Below are 15,176 nucleotides of genomic sequence, written 5' to 3' on the forward strand. Positions count from 1 at the left end.
GACACCCTTGCTTTAATTTTGAGCTAGATTGGCAATTACATGGAATTTAGTAATTTGTAGCCGTCTACTTTGTTCATCGATAAGCTTCTCATGAAGTATTTACTCGAATAAATCGATGAACCATACACTAATAGCTAGGGACTTAAATAATATCCTCTGATGAGTAGTATGATGAAATCTTATTTGGTGCGTGTTTGCGAGAATTTTTTTTTGATTTTTTTGATTTTGAAATTCCCCTCCTCATCTGGTAATCAGGGTATTTACAGGGAAACATAGCATATGGTTTGAATTTTGAAGAATCAAATGAAGAAAAATAAAAAATATTTTGGGAGGGAAAATCTTCATGATGGGATTCTCTGCAGACTGTGGTTGAGTGTGGTGCAGGGCAATACCTATGTTGAACGGCTGCAACGATGTATTTTGTGAAAAGTGGAGAGCTTTAGCATCTATTGGGCAGCACAGCGGTCCTAAGCGCTCGGGACAATCACTCCTAAGCGCTTTGGAGTGAGCTGGCCCTGAGAATTTGGAAAATAGATTTGAGCGCTCGGGAGTGGTTACGAGCGCTTTACAGTGATTTTAGCACTTTATTTTGCCCTTTTAAAGTCTTTCGAGAAGCATGGTTCTAATCGGTCTAAGGCTTGTTTTAATCCAAATTATCATCGGGGAGCCTCGAAGCCACAAATCAAGGAAATTTGAGAAGTCAAAATTAGGGTATCTACACAGCCCAACTGATGCCAGCTCACCAAATCAGAACCCATTCACATGGCAGACAACACCAAAGAGCAACTTCCTCCATCAGCTTCACAGCAACTATAACCACAACTGAGTAGCTATCTTTCCAGAACCAACCCTTTTGGTAGCAACAACTTCCACTTCAGAAACTTTTGCTTCGTCTAACTCCCACGAACTCTACTTCAATATGCCACGCTATTTGCAATCATATTTATATAAAACTGTCAGCAAAGCCTTGGATTAACCACAAACTTGGAGTGTGTCTGTGTATCAAACTTATGCATAACAACTTTATGTAGACATCTTTTTGTGTAACAAACTTATGCAAACAACTTAGGCGTATCAAACTTGTCATTCAACTTCTGTTCCACTCACCTTCGTTTACGATTTCAAAACCCGTTTTCCACAACGGGCATGACAGATGTGCCTTGCACGTCGCGATGCACCTAGTAATATATATAAACGAAACTCCTCCCATAAGTTCAGATGAATTCCAATCATTGACCATATTACACTAGTTGTTTCAAAGCCGTTCTAAATTTTCTTTCTATCTTTTACCCTTAAAATTGTATAACTTAAAAAAATTAGAGTGAATAAAGATTAACTGTATTTCTTTATTTTGATATGGAAAAAATTAGTAACGTACTCAATGGTCGCTCTCCGGAGCTCTTCTCACGAAAAGTAGTCTTGTTTTTTTTTTTTTTTTAATGAACAACAAAGAAAGTAATATTTCTTTAATATTATGGATGTGTTCCTTCGGCCAAGACCACTTCGAACAGTGGCGTCTCTTCGGCCAAGATCACTTTGAATAGTTGCATCTTTTTCTTGACACCACCCCGAATACATAGTACTCACTTTAATGGCTATAAAAACACAAAAATGCTACACCCCTTACATTACTCCACATACTTCGGAAAAATTCGTGCCCTCTTGTTTCATTACTCCGCATATTGCTCTGAATTATTTTTCCATTCGAGAGAGAGTTCAACATTCAATTTGGTTCAATAGTTTTGTAGATTGTAGTGCTACTTTTACAAGGCGAGATCGTTGAATCCTTGGGGGGGCACTGGTAAACTCATTTATAGCACACAGGCAAGGGTGAATTTCGCCTAAGACAACCACAAAGGAGACATTTCACTGAAGTCGAATCTAGGAGTTGACAGTAGTGACTATTGCCAAGGCCCCAGGTAATGACACCAAATTAACTACTCGTTGGTATAATCCCAGAGAGAGAGAAAGTGAGAAAGTGAGAATATGCCAAACAGAGGACACCTCGGTGGGGAAGGTGGGGGATGGATCCCAGTGATTAGGAACCACAGGGGGATAAAGACGAACAGGGAAAGGAATCAGGAAACTTTCACTTTGTTTGTTGACAATATCCCTGAACTCAAGGACCAGTTTTGGCTCAAGAGAGCTTTTAGCAAGTTTGGGGAAGTTAAGGATGTATTTATTCCACGGAAAAGAAGCAAGAGTACTGGTAATAAATTCGGTTTTGTCAGGTACGATTGCTTCGGGGCAGCTAGCATGGCAATCTCAAGAATGAACGGAATATGGGTGGAGAATGATCGTCTTTATGTTAAAGAGGCCAGTTTTGGACTGAATGTAATGAATTCCAGCAGGGTGAGTCAAACCAGGTGTCCCCTGTTGAAGGAGACGGGAAACAATTTTGGGGCAAATCCAGGTCGAAGTTTCGGTAAGGAGGTGGGGCAGATAGAGAATAGTAGGGCTGAGCTCGTTGGTAGTTTCAGGGGCAATAATAAATCTTTTGCTCAAGTTCTAAAAGGAGAATCTTCAAAAGCGGTGGCTGCTCAAAAGTGTATTTTAAAGATCAAACCAAGTGGTAATGGATGGCTCCATAGGAGCGTAGTAGCAGTGATGCATAGAGTGGTATCTATGACGACTTTGAATATAAGTTTCAGTATGGAGACTGATAGAGTGGCTCAATTTCGATCTTTGGGTGGAAGAGTTGTTTTGATTACTTTCCAAAACACAGAGGTTAGGGACGAGATGATTAAAAGTCATTGGATGAATCTTTGGTTTGAAAGTGTGAAACCATGGAGGGGGGAGCCGCCATGCCAGGAGAGATTTGTATGGCTTAGCTGCAAGGGAGTTCCATTAAATGTGTGGAATGCAACCTCGTTCAAACTGATAGCTGAGTTATGGGGTGCTCTCATTTTGGTCGACGAAGCCACTCTTAAAGACTTAGCGTTCATGGAAGGGAAAGTCCTCGTAGCCACGGAGGAGACTAATACTATTGATAAATGGATTCAAATGGAGGTGCAAGGAGTGAGTTACGATGTAAGGGTTTCAGAAACGTCCTCCGTAGGTTCCCCAGATGAGGTTGAAGCCCTCTACCCAAAGAAAGATGGTGGGGGAAGACAACTGTTGAGAGAAACCAGAGCATCGGTTTTCAGCAGCAAGAAGAAAGAAGATGGTGACGTGGATCTCAAAACTAGGGCCCTTAGAACTCAAGTGGTTGGGGAAGGATGGGACTCTTCCACTGGGAAAGCTGATGGAGGAGGCGTGGGCTCGAAGAATAGAGAGGCAGAAATGCATTTAATGCATGTCATAGAAGTCAACCAAGACAGCTCTGGGGATTTTGAATCCAGAGTGGAGGAGTCGGTGGAAGAGGTAATTAAGGATAAGTCTGGGGTGGGCCACTCGGCCCAAGGTAATATTTTATCCACAGATTTTTATTTGGCCCAAGAAGGGGCATTGGATCTTGTCGGTGATGGTGGGCCTGGGGTCCTCTTTAATTTGGATAAAGCTAGGTGTTTTACACTGGGTGCTGGATCCGCCCAATCTGATGAAAAAGGAGAATATGAGGGTGAGATTTCAGCTGAGTTAGGAGGAAAGGAACCAGAGACGACTTTGCCAAAATCGCCAGGTGGTGAACTAAAAGGAAATTTGGGGGAAAGTGGTGCCGGAACATCGATTGATATGGTGAGAGTTTCTCAATTTCCTAGTATCAGTTTAATGGTGGACCTGAATGATGCTGGATGCAGACGAAGAAGACGTAGACAGCTATCAAATTTGATGAGTATAAGTGAGGAGGTGGTTCCAGATTCCGAGCAGCTGGATTCAATTTCTTCCTCCTCTTCGGGCGAGCCCAACCTCAGCGAACCAGAGGTCCTAAGGGAGGTCAGAGCTACCATGGCGATTGGAGGTCAGTTGGGTATTAATTTTCGTGCTAATGACGATGCGATTCTGGCTAATATGATTGAGATTGAGGCTCAGGAATACTCGGCCTCTCTGGAGAGAGAAGCTCGAGGATAGTGTTTTTTTTTCCTCGTGTGGTGTTTGTTGTGCAGGTCTGTTTTTTATGCAGATAATTTCTTGGAACATTAGGGGTTTGGGGAGTTCTGTTAAAAAGAGATTTGTCTCCAAACTTATTAAAAAGAGGAAGCCTGAAATGATTTTTATTCAAGAAACCAAATTGGAATCCATTGATAGATTTGTTGTTCAGAAGTTATGGGGTAACGGAGATTTCGAGTTTGCTTTTACTAATGCAGTTGGTGCTTCCGGGGGACTCTTATCCATCTGGAATAGGGATTTTTTTTCAGTTGACAATATCCTTTCCCAAAGGTCCTTTATTGTTTTGCATGGTGTGATTAATCATACTTTTCCCTGTTGTGTTGTTAATGTGTATGCTCCGAATGAGGTGGGGGAGAGGAGAGTAGTGTGGGATGATATCCTTGCTTTAAAGAGAAATTCTGTTGTTCCATGGTGTATGGGGGGTGATTTTAATGAAATTAAATCTATCCATGAGAGGAAAGGTTGCTTTCGAATGGAAAGGGGCATGAAAGACTTTGTGGAATTCTGTAATTCTATGGAACTTCTTGATATTCCAATGATTGGGAGAAAGTACACCTGGACTAACTACCAGGACCACGCTATCCTTAGTCGGTTGGACAGATTTTTGCTCTCTCAACAGTGGCTGGACAGCTTCAAAGTTCTTCAATGGGGGCTTCATAGGCCTATATCTGACCATTGTCCTATTATGCTGATAGATGATGGTAGAGATTGGGGACCTAAACCTTTTAAATTCATGGATATATGGTTATCAAATCCGAAATGCATGGAAATTGCCAAGGAATCATGGGAGAATACTCAGGTGAATGGTTGGGCTGGTCATGTTATTCTGCTGAAACTGAGAGCAGTTAAAAATAAGCTTAAGGTGTGGAATAAAGAGGATTTTGGGGATGTTAACCAAGCTTTACAGGAGAAGGAAATTGAGCTTCATCAATTTGATCTAGTCGTGGAGGAGAGGGATCTTAGCATTGAGGAGAAAGCCTTGAGATGCAAGGCTAAAACTGAATTCTGGAGACTATCCCGGCTGGCTGAAAGTATGTGGAGACAAAAATCAAGGATGAATTGGATGAAATTGGGGGACAAAAATACGAGGTATTTTCAAGCCATTGCAAATAATAGGTTTCGGAGGAATATGGTGGGATCAATTTCGATGTATGGCAGAGTTTTAGAATATCCGATGGAAATAAAGGAAGCTGCCGTGGAGCATTTTAGCAAGAACTTTACTGAAGAGCGGAGGTATAGGGCAATGTTGGGGGGAGATTTTCCTAGGGTTCTATCCATGGCTATTTCAAATGAGCTTGAAAAATTGTTTGAGGAGGCAGAGATCCTTGTGGCAGTGAAGGATTGTGGCAGTCTTAAGGCCCCAGGCCCGGATGGTTTCAATTTCTCGTTTGTCAAAAAAGGGTGGGGTTTTATGAAGGATCTGGTTCTGCAATTCTTTGCTGAATTCCATGTTAACAGCAGACTCACTAAAGGTATCAACTCAACCTTTGTATCTTTGATTCCGAAGGTAGATTGCCCTAGATCTTTCAAAGAATTTAGACCCATTAGTATGGTGGGTTGGGTTTACAAGGTGCTTTCGAAAGTCCTAGCTAATAGACTTAAAGGCCATTTACCGTCTATTATTGGTGAATCCCAAGCAGCCTTTATTGAGGGAAAACAAATATTGGATGGGGTCCTTATAGCAAATGAAGTTATTCATAGCTGGAAAAACAGCTCGAAAGGAGGATTGATTTTGAAAATTGACTTTGAAAGAGCCTATGATTGTGTCAATTGGGGCTTCGTTCTAGATCTAAGTGCAAAATTGGGTTTCGGGGAGAAATGGTGTAAGTGGATTAAGGAATGTTTGTCTACGGTGTCCATGTCGGTGATGATTAACGGTTCTGCATCAAAGGAATTTCAAACTCAGAAGGGGTTGAGACAGGGGGATCCTTTATCACCTTTTCTATTCAATTTGGTGGTTGAAGGACTTAACATCTTGCTAGAAAGGGCAAGGGAGTTAAACATCATTAAAGGAGCAAGAATTGGGTCGATCGGGGAAAATGGGATTGTGGTTTCTCACCTTCAATTTGCGGACGATACAATTATTTTTTGCAACAATGAAGGGGAGGAGATGGAAAATGTCAAACGAATTCTTCGATGCTTCCAACTCATGTCGGGTCTGAAGATAAATTTTTCCAAAAGCTCTTTGTGTGGTATCAAAGTGAGCCACCAGATTGTATCTTCCCTTGCCAGGATTATGGGGTGCAAAATTGATCATTTGCCAATCAAATATTTGGGCTTACCTTTGGGTGCTAATCCGAATAGAATCAAAACTTGGGATCCTGTGGTTCAAAGAATGGAGAAGAGACTCAGCATATGGCGTAGGAGATTCAATACTTCGGGGGGTAGACTTACTCTAATGAATTCATCTCTGAGCAGTCTACCTATTTATTTCTTGTCTATTTTTAAAATGCCGGTTTCAGTTGCAAAGGTGTTAGAAAAGATTCAGAGACAATTTTTCTGGGGCGATTCGGTGGAGAAGAGAAAGCTTCACTTGATTAAATGGGAGGTAATTACCAAAAAGAAAGAATATGGAGGGCTAGGGGTAAAGAACTTGAGGATCCAAAACCTGGCTCTTCTGGCAAAGTGGTGGTGGAGATTTAGCAAAGACCGAGACTCATTGTGGGTGAAGGTAATCAAGAGTAAATATAAGCTGGAGCAAAGATGCTGGTTTCCTTGCTTACCCTCATCTGGTAAGGTATCCAACTTGTGGAGAGACATATGTTCAATAGGGGATACTTCCTCGGGTATCGGTTCCATTCTCCAGGAGGGGTTTCGACTGGTGGTTCAATCTGGGCAAGAGATTTATTTCTGGAATCAAGTTTGGCTAGGGGACACTTTGCTTAAGGAGGAATTCCCTCGCCTTTACCGAATCTCCACTCAAAAAGATATGGTGGTCAGTGATTTACAGGATGCAAGAGGTGATGGTAGGTGGAATATTCTTTTCCAGCGAAGGTTGAGGGATTGGGAGGTTCAGCAATTTGATGTCCTACTCTTGAGATTACAGTCAGTGCAATTGGATCAATCCAAGAGAGATGTACTAAGTTGGAAATGGGCCTCTGATAATTCTTTCTCCGTTAAATCAATTTATAATAAATGGGAGAAAGAGGAATATGATAGCAATTGGGTTCTGGGCTCGATTTGGAAGAATATTAGCCCTCCGAAGGTGGAAATTTTTTCTTGGATGGCTATCCAGGATAGAGTGGCTTCGAGATCGGTTCTTCTTTCGAGAAATATGATAGCTGAGGGCCAATTGGTTTTGTGTCCTCGCTGCTCTTCTCATTTGGAATCACCTGATCATCTTTTCTTACATTGCCAATTTTCTTGGGACGTTTGGTCTTTGATTTTGGATTGGTGGCATGTCTATTGGGTGTGCCCTGCTACCCTATTAGACTTGTTCACTTGGTGGCTGAGTTTGGGATTCAAAAATTTGGAGAAGTTTATGTGGGAAACAACTTTCCATGCCACCACTTGGTCTTTATGGTTGGTAAGGAATGACATTGTCTTCAACAATGCGTCATGGCGGGTGGAGGATCTTGGAGAGTTAATTAAAACCAGGGTAGCTATGTGGATTAAGGCGAAGTTCGATATCAAGGTGTACTCAGTGGAGGACTTTAAGGGTTATCTTGACGGCTTGAGAAAGGTGAAGGTGTAGTCGTTTTGGAAGGGGATTTGCAGTCCAATTTTCTGTTGGACAGCTTTTGTTTAATTTTCTCTTGTCTTTGGTGTTATGTTCCCTCGTTTATAAGTGTATGCGCTTAGCGAGTTTCTCTCTCGATGTACCCTCTTCGAGCTAATAATATTTTCGTTTTGCTGAGCAAAAAAAATGACACCAAATTAAGGCCGAACCAGACCAAAACAAAATGGCAAGAAGCTAACCCGGCCGGATCAGCCATAGAACAAAGATAGGAGCAAAGACAATAACCAAAACCGATGCCCTACCCCAGAAAACAAAATCTCAACAACCTGGCCCACATCAGAAAACAAAGAACCTCAAAACGGTAGAATGTTACAGTGGAGGTTAGAAAGTTAGAGATTACAACAGGAGCCGAGCATCATAAACTTTTTCAAGAGGACTTGAACTCACGATCTTGCGGTATGAACTTTTTTAGGAGGACTCAAATTCACAACTTCCCGATCAATCCAAAAAAAAGAGTGGCGAATCAAGCATGCTACGCATGCTGTTCTATAATATTAGAGTCGCAAGAGAGTACTCAAACCAGGAAAGGGAAGTCATGAAGGCCCTCTTACGTACAAGACAAGAATCAAATCATTGAGAGCCGAGAGTTTACAATTTGCATCAGGACAATAAATACAGCTCATGACATACATAAGCAAAATCTATCCGGCTAAGACCCCGTTCCGCTAAGAAAAATAAGCACGTATTTTTTAAATAATCACGTATTTTTTGAATTAAAAATGATGTATTATAAGAAAATGACCTGTCTTGTAAAGCAAAAAATATGTATTTAAAAAATATGAACCTTAGCAGAATGGGACCTAATTTTCTATTTGATCATTAACTTTTTTTCCTACTGTAAAACTTATTAAAATATCTATAAATGTGGTATACACCTCACATTATACCAAAAAACGTAATACTCAAACATAGTCACCATAACATTGCTCTTTCCACACTCCTGGTGTCGCTATCAACAAAAATTATTCGTGTGCTGCTTCACCGATATTAAAATATCTGGTAGAGTACGAGTCTAAAACCCTTCAAATTAATTAGAACAATCATCCCGGATTGGTCACGAGTTCATTTAAATATGTGCAACACGCTTTGGGAACTCCATGCACAGTCAAGCCTTTAGCTACCTAAATTCTGAAAACCAAAGTTCTTTTTCTAGGAAGAAAAGATATGGAAGACAGTACTGTTCGACTCCTGCTGGTGACATTTCCAGGCCAAGGGCATATAAATCCCAGCCTCCAATTCGCCAAGCGCCTTGTCAAAATGGGCGTCGACGTCACTTTTGTCACCGCCTTTTTTGCGCTCAATCGCATGAGCAAATCAACTTCCGCTACTCCACAGGGCTTGACATTTTCCGGCTTCTCCGATGGCTACGACGATGGAGTTCAAATAAGCGATCGCTACGCGGATGAGCTTAGGGTCCGCGGGTCAGAGGCCATAGCAAAACTCCTTAAATCAGAGGCTGAACGAGGCCGGCCATTTATCCATGTGATCTACACCACACTTCTCCCCTTTGTAGGCCAAGTTGCGCGTGCCCTTCATGTGTCGTCCACTTTCCTTTGGATTCAACCAGCCACCATCTTGGGTATTTACTATTATTACATCAATTGTTATGGAGACTCTATTGGAAAAAACATGAACGACCCCTCATGGTCTATTGAATTACCGGGGCTGCCAGTGCTCACTGGCCGCGACCTTCCCTCTTTTTTGCTCGCTTCAAACACTTTTAATTTTGCTCTTCCGTTGCTTGAAGAGCATTTTGAGATACTCGATACAGAAGCAAATCCCAAAGTACTTGGTAAACACCTTTGACGCCTTGGAGGCTGCGGCCCTGAGAGCAATCGAGAAGTTAAACTTGGTTGCCGTTGGACCGTTAATCCCTTCAGCTTTCTTGGATGGAAAGGATCCATCTGACACTTCTTTCGGGGGAGATCTCTTTCAAGATTCAAAAGCCTATATTGAATGGTTGAACACAAAGGCAAGCGAATCTGTAGTATACGTAGCATTTGGAACCCTTTCTGCTATAGAGACGCAACAAATGGAAGAGATTGCACACGGGTTGCTTCAATGCGGAAGACCGTTTTTGTGGGTGGTAAGAAGATCAGAAGAAGAAAAGCTGAGTTGCAAAGAGCAATTGGAACAACAAGGGATGATAGTGCCATGGTGTTCTCAAGTGGAGGTTTTGTCACACTCATCAATTGGGTGTTTCATAACTCATTGCGGGTGGAACTCTTCTTTGGAGAGCTTGGTTTCCGGGGTTCCAGTGGTGGCTTTTCCGCAATGGTCAGACCAAGCGACAAACGGAAAGCTTATTGAGGATGTTTGGGAGACAGGGGTAAGAGTGACAAGAAACGAGGAAGGAATTGTGGAGAGCGATGAGATTAAAAAGTGCATAGAAGTGGTGATGGGAGGAGATGAAATGAGAAACAATGCTAAGAAGTGGAAGGATTTGGGAAGAGAAGCTTGCAAGGAAGGTGGATCATCCAACAAAAATCTTAAAACTTTCGTTGAAGAGATCAGGGTTAGTTTAGTAAAATAAACAATGTTCAACGAAACTGGTCTCTTTAAGCGCTAAGGGATTTAGAAATGTATGGTTCTTCTGTTCCAGTAAGTTGTTGTGGAGTTGGTGTTTTATGCTTGCCTATTGTCAATTAGTAAAGTGGCATCTTGTTCTAATCCCAATTCGTTGCTTTGTTGATTTAGCGACAAAGGTTCTTATTTGTTAAGTACTTATTTTTTTCTTAATTTAAAAAAATACTAGCGTTGTGCCCGTTCAATGTACGGGACAATAGGAAAAAAGGGTTCACATTGGTATTCTTTTTTGTTACTCGAAAATAAGTACTTATTCGATAAATAACTACTTAATTATTTGCCTTAGGGGAACAGGGAGTATAACAAATGTAAGAAAGGATTGTTTAAGAAGTTTTAGGAAATCAAAACGGATCTATATTCTAAAGTTTCTACTTATGTTGTGTTCAACATGCCCCTCCACAAGTGAGGACTAACTCCGAATCAGAATCTACTCTTTCAAAGCATTTAGCTAGAATGTAGTCTTTACTTGTCTTAATAGGCTGTTGTATCTTGCAGAGAGAGCTCCTGTGGTTAGTTTCATCGACTCATAGTAAATTGGTGTGGCAACGGAGGAGTAGGTAAATTGTCCAGACGTTGTACATATGTGTGTTCTGTTATCTTTTCTTGCTTTCGTTTTTTTTTTATGTGTTTACTTGATTCATAACATCTCAAGATTGCGAGAGTTTGTGTGTTGGTGAGTTGAACATGTAATTATAAATCTCAACTGACACATGGGCGGCACCGGTGGCAGACCCAGAAATTTCATATACTGGGGGCATCTATTATTTACAATCTTAAAAAATATTTCTCTGTATATATACTATTCCCACTGTCCCAAAATATTTGTCCAGTTTGCAAAATGAAAACTCCAAAATAATGCATTTCTTTGAAGAAAAAATTCAAACTTTTTCCATAAATTAAAAGAACCCATCGATATCTAGTGAATTGTTGAAAGAAATTTGAAATTTTCTTGCAAAAATTTTATAATTTTTACATCCTCGTTTTGTGGATCGGACAAACATTATGGGATGGATGGAGTACTAAATTATCGCTCAATCATTGAATATTGATCACTCATTCTATTCCGCAATCGATTTTTGACAATCTTCATGACTAAAAATACTTTTTCAACTATCGCGATGGCAACCATAAGATTAATGCCAAAGTCAAGAGAAAAACTAAAGAATACAGTAATTTAGAAATTTGATTTTCGTAATATTTTGGATTGGGAGGAAAACACAAAGAGATAGGACAAAAATAGAGAAATAAAGGAAAGAGATAGAACAAAAATGAAAATATAAAAGAAAGAAGTAGAACAAAAATGAAAAAAAAGAGAGGTAAAACTAAAATAGAAAACAAACAAAAAAAAACCAAGAAATGGGGGTTGCTGGGAATGGAACTCAAGCGCGTAGACATTTTCACCGCGTGTACAACCACTACACCACACCAATGTTCCGCACAAGACTAGAAAAACTTTTACATATTTATATCAAAACTTTTTTAATTTTTTTAATTTTAAAAAAAGGCGTGGGGGCACGTGCCCCAATGTAGGCCCGCCCCTGGGTGGCACTACCATTGCTTGAGGGGGTTCTCTGGATTTAAAAAAATGCAATAAAAAAATTTATTTTGTACATATAATTTAGTTGTTTTCTCTAATATTGCCTGACCTGGATCATTTGTATGAAACTAGAGTAAATGGAAAATCACTTACAAAAATGGAAAATCACTTTCAATACGCCAGATACTTCGGAAAAAAATCGTGCCCTCTTGTTTCGTTACTCGTCATATTGCTCTAAATGATTTTTCCTTTCGAGAGATAGTTCGACATTCAATTTGGTTCAAAAGACTTGTGGATTGTAGTGCTACGCTTCCACAGCCGAGATCGTTGGATCCAAAAACTAAGAAGATCGTTGGTGACAAAATTTATGAAGGTTTCGTTTCATTGCCAAATGTATTTCGAGTACGAATCTATGCTCAGAATTCCGATTGAGATAATTCAAATTGGGTTTGAACAATAAGACAAAGGGTTACAACTTTCATATTTATCAAAATTGCTAATTTTAATATTTAAAGGTTCAAAATAATGTTCGAAATATATTTTAATGTTAAATGCATATGTCATACTCCCTTCGTCCCTTATTTAGAGTCTAGTATTTTATTTTGAGCCGTTTCTTATTAAGGGTCCATTTGTAAAGTTAGTGGGTAAAAGTTGTTGCATTATCTATTTTGTTCCTAAAACTAGATTCTATTTTGAAAAATTAGCGAGTAAAAGTGTAATGATGATAGGTAAATAGAGAAAGTGAAGAAAAAAGTTGATGTGAAATGTATAATGGTGATATTTTTTTAATAAGTTGGAGTTTCAAAAGCAGAACAGTTAAAAAAGAACGGAGGGAGTATATTAAATAGGTTGCTTATTTTGCCACTCTCTTTTTTGTTAGCGCCACTCTGGATCTCCTGCAAGTGTATTTTTTGTGCAAAAATACACTTGCAGGAGAGTAACGTTAACAAAAAAGGGAGTGACAAAATCATTTCCCATTAAATATTTCAATTATATATTGAAAAATATGTATGGTGCAATTGGTTGAAGCTTCTATGCAAAACTCATGAGGCCTGAGTTCAAAACTTCATAAGGGAAATAAAGAAGGATTTTTTTCTTTAGAAAAATGCCACTTTAACCTTGATTTTTTCAAAAATTGATATTATTCTCTCTAAACAACCACGGTTTTAGTTAAGCTGTTAAAGCTCACGGTTTTATCATTTTTAATTACAATTTTATCTTTTTAGTCCCGGTTTTAATCACAGGTTTTATCCCGTGGTTAAAAGACACGGATTTTAGTTACACCTTGGTTGACCATAGTTTTAAATGCAAAATTAAAAGTAAAAGATCACACAAGATGACCGACATCTTTATCTATTTTTGTAGTAGTGGGATCCTTGGATCTAGTTGGACACTAGTAAACTCAAAGCACCATATCAAGTGTCAATTTCATCTAAGCTAGACAACCACAAAGGAGACATTTCATCTAAAACGAACCTAGGAGTTGACATTCTGTAGACACCCCAATTTGGATCCCTCTAAAATATCTTTAAACTTCCCTGATGATAATAGAAGGACAAAACAGGCTTCCAAGGGGCAAGGACGATGCTTCCTTTGAGTCTTATAAACCCAAACAAAAACTTTTCAAAAAATAAAATAAAATGGAGTCTGGCACTCAGAACCCTAACCGGGGCGCTTGGGTCCTAGCTGGACTAAAGCGCTCAAGGTACAAACCCAAGCAGAACAAAGCGCTCATGGTACAAACCCAAGCGCTCAAGCCTGCTGTGCACGCCTGCAAAAGTACGTAAAGATCTGTCAGCCCACTTTCTGTGGGGCCTTTCTGCAGATTTCGGCTATGCAGGCACGACTCTCCCTCTCCCAAGTATATAGCTATTATGGGATTTTCTTTGAACACAATGATGATTTCCACCACTCTTTGAACCAAAATCTCTCTATAAAAAAGAAATTAAAAGGCCAGGTTTTAGAGAGAAGCATCCAAAATCTGCAATACTCCTCCAGAAAACACTCTTTCTTACTTCAATAGTTTACCTCTAAAAAAGAAGGCATTGTTCAAACTTAACAAAGGTAGAGAGCCATTTCAGGCTACTGTTTTCTGTACCCTGAGGGGAGCTACTGGGCTCAGGTCCGCTCCTTATAGTGACTCTGAGCTCAGCTGGCCTTCGACCAAAGCAAAACAAAATTTCAAAACTTCTAAGCTCAAGAGCACCTGAGCGCTCAAGACCAGTTCTTGAGCGCTCAAGTCCTTTGAAGAGCACCCAAGTTGTTTTCCTCAGGCCTCCTGGTCATCAATACCAGAAAGGTTTGAATATGTTTCTACTCATTATTTAAAGCTGATTTACATATTGTTTCATCGAAGGAATACTTATGATCAGTTGTTATGTTCGGTGTTCTTGTCCATTTAGTCTAGATGTTGCTTTTGGTTGTGTAAATTTTAATCTCTATTTATTTTATCATTATTGTGAGCCTCACAATTGAGCACTCAAGACCAATTCTCGAGCGCTAAAGAGTGTTGTTAAGGGCTCAAAATTCTCGAGCGCTAAAGAGTGTTGTTAAGGGCTCAAAAGATGTCTTAATACCATGTTTTGCTTTATTCACTATAAATATCATTTTCTAGTTTAGGGTAATCACTGGGTGTGCATTGGTCCTTCTAAAGCCCGAATATGTTATTCTAGAGTCTGCAACGAAGCAGGACCTAGGCGCTCAAGACCAATTCCTGAGCACTCAGGTCCACAGCTGAGCGCTCAACAATGTTAGCAGTTACAGTACTCTGTATATTCTACCATCTCATGCTTATCATCATGACTATACACTGTACATTGCTCGATCATAGGCATACACTCACCTATGATGTGTTTATAGTTTTCTCTCTCGTTATTGTTCTCCCTTCCCTACTTGTTTTAAAGGTTTAGAAGCAAAATGATTTTGAAATCCCACAACACTAAGTAGAGACCAACCCTCGTGTCAAATGAGAGGGGTGTTTTAAAATCATTCCCCTGTCGTAACTTGGCTCTCAAACCTATGTTGTCTCTGGTTATGACGGACCAGTAAAAAGAAACAAAGCCTTTTTCAAATAAAAGCAACGGATGTCATCCAAGTTTGGTTCCTCGGGTTGCAAACCACTAAAACTCGGGTGGCGACTCCAAATTGAACACGCCGTCTGCCAATATTTTCAGGAAAAGCCCTCCATTGGGCGAGTAGCCCACACAGTCACTACTATAATAAACGATAAGATCACATAATTGTGATCGTTTGTCTTTAAACACGGTT

At 39.9% G+C, this 15,176-nt stretch overlaps 1 pseudogene; it reads left to right on the plus strand.

The window, feature by feature from the left end:
• Positions 1-8,727: 8,727 nt before the first annotated feature.
• LOC131315772 (crocetin glucosyltransferase, chloroplastic-like) lies at positions 8,728-10,490 on the plus strand (annotated as a pseudogene).
• Positions 10,491-15,176: the final 4,686 nt, after the last annotated feature.

This window comes from Rhododendron vialii, chromosome 2a (genome assembly GCF_030253575.1).
Source record: "Rhododendron vialii isolate Sample 1 chromosome 2a, ASM3025357v1".
Classification (NCBI taxonomy): domain Eukaryota; kingdom Viridiplantae; phylum Streptophyta; class Magnoliopsida; order Ericales; family Ericaceae; genus Rhododendron; species Rhododendron vialii.